This window comes from Primulina eburnea, chromosome 10 (genome assembly GCF_022965805.1).
Source record: "Primulina eburnea isolate SZY01 chromosome 10, ASM2296580v1, whole genome shotgun sequence".
In the NCBI taxonomy this organism is placed as follows: domain Eukaryota; kingdom Viridiplantae; phylum Streptophyta; class Magnoliopsida; order Lamiales; family Gesneriaceae; genus Primulina; species Primulina eburnea.
The window spans coordinates 14,175,648-14,183,572 of NC_133110.1; positions in this window are offsets into that span (position 1 = coordinate 14,175,648).

Genomic DNA, 7,925 nt, shown 5'->3' on the forward strand with positions numbered 1-7,925 from the left:
TTTAATCGGAACAACCGTAAACGTTGAAACATAATTTTTCTATGACTGATGTTGGAAACAAAAGTATACTTCAATGTTTTCTTAACCGGATCACCTTCATAACCGGACCGCTGATCGAATCGAAAAACACATGTTGAATTTATGGTGTGACAGAAAATTGTTATATTATATAAAATAATAATATAATATTATAAATAATGAAAAAGATATAGTTACCGATATAGTGATATTTCATGCTTTTAAGTTCCTAAAAATACTCTGCCATTAGAGCAGTCAGATCCATCAAATTTCACTGCGAAGAACTACAATAATGTGTGTAAAGTTTATAGCTTATATTTTCATTGTCGAAATTATTTTCCATAAAAATATAATACAAAAAGTGGGAAAATAGAGGGTTGTTTTGAATTTTATATATATATATATATATATATATATATATATATTTAGAAAACTAACATTTAAAAATATGTTCTATTTAGATATATGTGTAATAAAAGAGTTACTTTGGAGAGAGTTCAAACAAGTTTTATGGTTTATGCATAAGTTTTTAGGTTTGCTACCTTTTGCTATGACAAGCGAGCAAACTTGGGCCGCCACACATCGATTTGGTATTTAAAGAATTCGGTGGTGAACCCAAGTTGGTGATTTATTGATAAATTTGATCGTGAATTATTTAGTTCTTGCCATATTGATAAGTTGTTTTTGATACTGGGCGAGAAAATTGAAGATAAGGCATTTCTAGATTTGATAAAAAGGTTGTTTGAATGTAAGATAGTCAACATTGAATTGGGTGGGGTTTGTTTAGGCAGGGGTCTGCCTCAAGAATCTGCCTTGAGTTCGATGTTGATCAATGTTTACTTTAATGGGTTTGATAAGGAAGTTCAAGAATTACTATTAAACACGAATAAAGAGATTCCTATGTTCGTGGAAAACGATCTTGTATCGGCTGAAAGAGATTCAGACCATGTTTTTTTTATAAGCCATTGAAGTTTTATGTTGTCCGATTATTGGATGAGATATTGATTGTTACTTCTGGAACAAAGATTGATGGCTTTAGAATTGAATAATAGGGTAGTGGAAAAATTGTCGCTATATAGCGACGGTTTTTATTAAAACCGTCGCCTATTAAATTTAGCGACAATTTACTAACACCCGTCACTATAATAGCGACGGGTTTATTAAAACCGTAGCTATATTAGCGACGGTTTTTCATCAAACGTCGCTAATATTGCAACAATTCCACAAACCGTCGCCCATGTGCGACAGTCTTGTATTCTATCGTCGCGATGTTAGCGACCGTTTTCAATCAACCGTCGCTTAATTTTAAAGACCACGGGTTCTATCAAAACAGTTGCTATAGAGCGACAGTTTAAATAAACCGTCGCTTAATTTGATAAGCCACGATTTTCATAAAACCGTCGGTATATAGCGACGGATTTTACGAAACCGTCGTTAAATATAGCGACGGGTTTTTAAAACCGTCGCTAATATTAACGATGGTTTTGTAGAAACCGTCGCTTAATATTAACGACGGTTTCTTAAAACCTTACAAAGAACCGTCTCTTCTAGAATGCGACGCAGCCTCCGGTGACGGATCGCGAAACCGTCCTTAAAACCGTCGCCTTACCCTTTTCATTATCTAAATAATAATTCCCAACTATAACAAAAGAATCATTAATATTTTCAATATCAATCTTCATAGTTTAATCTAAAAATTAATGAAACTCTAATCAAATAATTCCATGCACAATGATATTAGTATTATTAAAAATTAAGAGACCTGAAGTAATTAAATTTAATGTCATTATCTAATTTTTATGTAACAAAAATCAGCTCAAACAAATGATAAAATATTTTATTTTGTTTAATAAAAAATATCGCCAAAGCCTATTTTTATAAAATTTGTGGTTCGTCTATAATTATCATATGCTAATAAATATTTTCTTATTTTTATAAACAAAATTAATCTTTTAAAATATGATATCATCTCTAACAATTTCATAAATTTGAAATAAAAAAATACTATCATATTTGAGTAATTATTCTAGTTAATTATAAGAAAATATTATAAAAATTATTTCTAAATTTTTTAATATAATATCAAGATTTTGTTTTTTTATTTCTGTGATATCATAATTTTTGTGTAGTGTGTGTATTTGTATACTCAAGCTGGAGTAGGTCTCTTTTGAGACGGTCTCACGAATCTTTATCTGTTAGACGGGTCAACCCTACCGATATTAACAATAAAAAATAATACTCTTAGCATAAAAAGTAATATTTTTCATGGAAGATCCAAATAAGAGATCCATATCACAAAATGTCACATAAGTTTTTGCACTCAATCCGGAAGCCAATTTGCTTGATTGAATTTTACTTAATTTAGAATAATTTTTTTGCCACAATATAAAATACTTTTCATCAAATCAAGATTCTCTGCATCGGTGTCTCCTTTAAACCCTAAGCCTTCACCGTTTTCCACAGGCGAGTCTTCTGTGCTTAATAATTATTTTGAATTTGGTGTAAATACGAAAGAAATCCGTTGTTTTTTTTCTGTACCGATAATCTTCGCTGTTTCACGGTTAAATTATTTCAACTCAAGATTTTTGTTAGCCCTTTATGTTTTCTGTAGTGGTTTTTGCCTTTCTGAAGTGCGTAAATTGATTTTAAAGTTCTGTGAATTTTTTTTGCTAGCATAAAGATGTCGTCTTTAAGGAAAGCTATTCCCAGAAAAGCTCACAAGTAGCGCGCTCAGCCGTAAGTGTGATTATTTTTTGGGGCCATTAATTTCTTTATTGCCCGTTTTGAAATATTTTGACATATATTTCCGGTTCACTCAATTGATGATTTGTTGTGTGTACCAGGCATTTGAGAAGGAAATTTGGGCCGCTCGAAAAACATAAAGATTATGTCATTCGTGCACGAGCCTATCACCAGAAGGAGCAGACTTTACTGGTAATTTCTACTACCCTGCGTCTTGTTGGTTTTGGTAGCATTTTATGAACAAAATTTGGCGATTTCTTATTTTATGGTAAGTCGCTTCTGCGTGTTTATAACAGAAACTTATGGAAAAGCAGCATTGAGAAACCCAGATGAATTTTACTTCAAGATGATTAAAACAAAAACTGTTGGCGGAGTCCATAAACCTGAGTAAGCTTGAAAATTTTATTTTTATGAGGTTATCTGTTCTCTTTTGAGGATATTTATTTGAGTGTAATTTGAATATCAGCTGTTGAATGTGGATTTCGTAAAGGAGCCAGACTAATAAGTACACTAACGAAGAGCTGATGTTGATGAAGACCCAAGACATGGGATATATTTTGCAGAAGCTTCAAACTGAAAAAATGGTTTTATTTTAGAGTTTCTGGTTTTTTGGGTCTCGGATTCTCGAGATAGCTGTCATGCAGGTTCTTTATTCTGAAATTTAACTTTTTGGATGCATAAAATTGAAAGACTTAATGGTATGATGCATTCTTTTGACAATCAGTCATCATCCAAACATGTTTATTATGCCGACAACAGGTGAGTGATCAAGCCCTTTTTCTGCTGATTTTGATAGTTTTCATACCCATTTTATAGAGTAGTCAATTTCATGTTATAACAGTTATGTCACCACCAAAGTTTATTATTTTCTCATTATTAGATATGGTCGCTTCTGATAGCTCAAATAATTTATTTCTTCAAAGTCATTTTATTCCCTTCTGCTTTAGAAAGAACGTATAATATGTAATCTAGGCAATTAAGATAAAACTATCCGAAGGCCAATTTCAAAAGTTCAATGACCAAGGGGCAATGAGACTGTCTTCTCTGGAACTTCTGTTTGAATCACTTGAATTCCATGTTTACACTTTTGTGTCTGCAAATGACAGATTTTTTTTTTCATTCAAGACAGTGATTTGGTGGTAATGTACTGGTCACACAAAGTATTAATGCATAAAATGGTGCAGGGAAAATATTGCTCAGTAGTATAGCATTTTGAGCTTTGTAGATATTTTTGTGTTTCATGAAGTATGTTGGCTGGCTGTTGATTCTCTTTCTAGGGAGGAGGCAAGAGAAGTACGCAAAAAAGTTTCAGAACAAGGGAACCCATCAGCTTTTAAAGACTTGCCTAAATTTATTTTGAGGTACTGAAAGCTATTTTTTTTAGTCAATTGCCTCCTACGAAATTGGATTTCCAGGTTGATTACCTGTTTCTACTTGCCTCCCCACAATTAAGATCCCTACAGAGTACCGAATGATATCATTACCGTCAATCCATAAGCTATATTGCAAAAACGAAGTGGACTACAAATTTTCCTTGACAATCAGAAATAATTTTCTTTAGTCTGCGTATCCTCACAGCTCTTTCATTTGTCTCTTTACCACCCATACTTTACGCCCTTAAGTTATCAATACCTCACTTGTTGATTGAATATGGTGATATTTGGCGTCTTTTCATAATATCTTATTTTTCTAATTGAATTTAGTTTTCAATTGATACTTCCTTGGTATTCCCTGCTATTGTTCGAGTTTTCTCGTCCAAAACTTTTTTGTATTTGTTGGTCACAAATATATACCAATTGGGAATATCAATCGAATGCTATGTGAGTTAATTATAATTCCATTTATGCGTGAATGATAAATATTTATGGCCGTGTGTCTTTTTTGTCTTGTCTGGACTTTATACTGGGCTTCTATTTCTTCCCAAAGATCAATACTATCCCGTCATTGTGAGTGATGTATCTTTGTATAAATTTTATGGGAATTAGGGGATGATACTTTTCTCCATCATTTATCCTTGCCACTTGACGAACTTTGGTTCAAGAAATCGAATTGATGCACAAGTGCTAGAGCATTTAAACCCAACTGACGTGTAATGCACATGGCCGTGTGTCCTTTTTGTCTTGTCTGGACTTTCTACTGGGCTTCTATTTCTTCCCAGAGATCAATACTATCCCGTCATTGTGAGTGATGTATCTTTGTATAAATTTTATGGGAATTAGGGGATGATACTTTTCTCCATCATTTATCCTTGCCACTTGACGAACTTTGGTTCAAGAAATCGAATTGATGCACAAGTGCTAGATCATTTACACCCAACTGACGTTTCTTGTATCATGAACTATTATCTATCATATTCCCTAAAGGGTCTTGCTTGTTGGCAATCGTTGCTGCATTTTCCTAAAATTTAATCCTTTTTCTATGTTGTATCTTTCTACTTTGATTTTGGGTATTTAGTTTTATTCCAAATGACTTTTCTGTTTCTTGTAGAACATAACTTCATCGAATCAAATGGTTGGTTATATGTCCGCCGTGCACAAATCCTTTTCCTTTTGATGAGTTTTGCTTTGGTTGATTTCCAAATTTCTTTTCAGTCTCTCCTTGGCTTTAGGCCTACATATTACTTTTGTTTCTCTTCTACATCAAGGAAGTTAGACTAGAATTTGTGGTTGAGGAGTTTAGTTTAATCGTCTATAGAAACACGGTCAACATGCAGGAAGACAAATTCTTCATATCGAGAGCTAGAGGCTAGAAAAAAACGGTAAAAGATCTAGAGAAAATATACACGGATATGTCTATGCAGAAAGAGTTACAGGTATCAATATTTCAGAGAGTACGTTATACGCTTCATTTTTTCCTTGTTTCGCTGTAGGGTAATCATTTTAATGCAACAATGGTGCAGAAAAGGGGTAGGAAACGCAAACTGCGTGAAGATGAAATGGTTAGTCCCACTTCAATACCCGTGTATAAATGGCGACAGGAAAGGAAACGTTGAATAGAATACTTATATAACGAAGATTTCTTGAATGAGAACCTGAGGAGGGGATGTGCAACAATATCCTGTAGTCATATGGGAAGCACAATTTTCGTAACTCTGTGAAAACTGCGTGATTTTTTAATCGGAACAACCGTAAACGTTGAAACATAATTTTTCTGTGACTGATGTTGGAAACAAAAGTATACTTCAATGTTTTCATAACCGGATCACCTTCATAACCGGACCGGTGATCGAATCGAAAAACACATGTTGAATTTATCGTGTGACCGAAAATTGTTATATTATATAAAATAATAATATAATATTATAAATAATGAAAAAGATATAGTTACCGATATAGTGATATTTCATAATTTTAAGTTCCCAAAAATACTCTGCCATTAGAGCATTCAGATCCATCAAATTTCACTGCGATGAACTACAATAATGTGTGTAAAGTTTATAGCTTATATTTTCATTGTCGAAATTCTTTTCCATAAAAATATAATAGAAAAAAGTGGGAAAATAGAGTGTTGTTTTGAATGTTTATATATATATATATATATATTTAGAAAACTAACATTTAAAAATATGTTCTATTTAGATATATGTGTAATAAAAGAATTACTTTGGAGAGAGTTCAAACAAGTTTTATGGTTTATGCATAAGTTTTTGGGTTTGCTACCTTTTTCTATGACAAGCGAGCAAACTTGGGCCGCCACACATCGATTTGGTATTTAAAGAATTCGGTGGTGAACCCAAGTTGGTGATTTATTGTTAAATTTGATCGTGAATTATTTAGTTCTAGCGATATTGATAAGTTGTTTTTGATACTGGGTGAGAAAATTGAAGATAAGGCATTTCTAGATTTGATAAAAAGGTTGTTTAAATGTAAGATAATCAACATTGAATTGGGTGGGGTTTGTTTAGGCAGGGGTCTGCCTCAGGAATCTGCCTTGAGTTCGATGTTGATCAATGTTTACTTTAATGGGTTTGATAAGGAAGTTCAAGAATTACTATTAAACACAAACAAAGAGATTCCTAAGTTCGTGGAAAATGATCTTGTATCGGCTGAAAGAGATTCGGACCATGTTTTTTTATAAGCCATTGAAGATTTATGTTGTCCGATTATTGGATGAGATATTGATTGTTACTTCAGGAACAAAGATTGATGGCTTTAGAATTGAAGAATAGAGTAGTGAAGTTATTAGAACGTGATTTGGATTTGAGAGTGGATAAACTTACAACTGTCATTCATAGCGCGGTTCACTACAAAAAAACGGAAGGCGTAGTGACGGTTTTAGTCGCTATTATAGCGACGGTTTTTCCTAAACCGTTGCTATATAGCGACGGCGGTTTTTATTAAAACCATCGCCTATTAAATTTAGCGACAATTTAATAACACCCGTCGCTATAATAGAGAAGATTTTATTAAAACCGTCGCTATATTAGCGACGGTTTTTCATCAACCGTCGCTAATATTGTGCGACGGTCTTGTATTCTACTGTCGCTATGTTAGCGAGCGTTTTCAATCAACTGTCGCTTAATTTTAAAGACAACGGATTTTATCAAAACAGTCGCTATAGAGCGACAGTTTAAATAAACCGTCGCTTAAATTGATAAGCAACGGTTTTCATAAAACCGTCTCTATATAGCGACGGTTCAAGCTAACCGTCGCAATAATAGCGACGGTTATGCATCAACCATCGCCCATCTAGATCCACGATGGTTATGAAAAAACCGTCGCCGATCTAGATCGGCGACGGTATATGCCAAACCGTTGCTATATAGCGACGGTTTTCGAAAAAACCGTCGCTATATAGCGACCGTTTGGGCAAAAACCGTCGCTATGATTCTATATATACCGAGGTTCGCGAACATGTAAAGGTCCGTATTTCGTATTTGTATTTTTGCGGAATTATTAAAAATTTTGTAATTAAATAATTAACTTGCCTCATTTATAAAATAAACATGTAAATAATTTAAACTTTAAAGATAACAGCGGAAGTCAACGTTGTGTTTCAACAACAACTTAAAAATAATCCAACATATTAAAATAGTGTTTGAATGATAAAAGGTGCATAAGCTAAAACATGAGGTCCTCGGGTTTACTACTGCTATCCCAAGATCGCTCACTGGTCTCCGCCCGCGGTCTCGACCTCATCAATACCTACAACAATAAAGTCTAGTG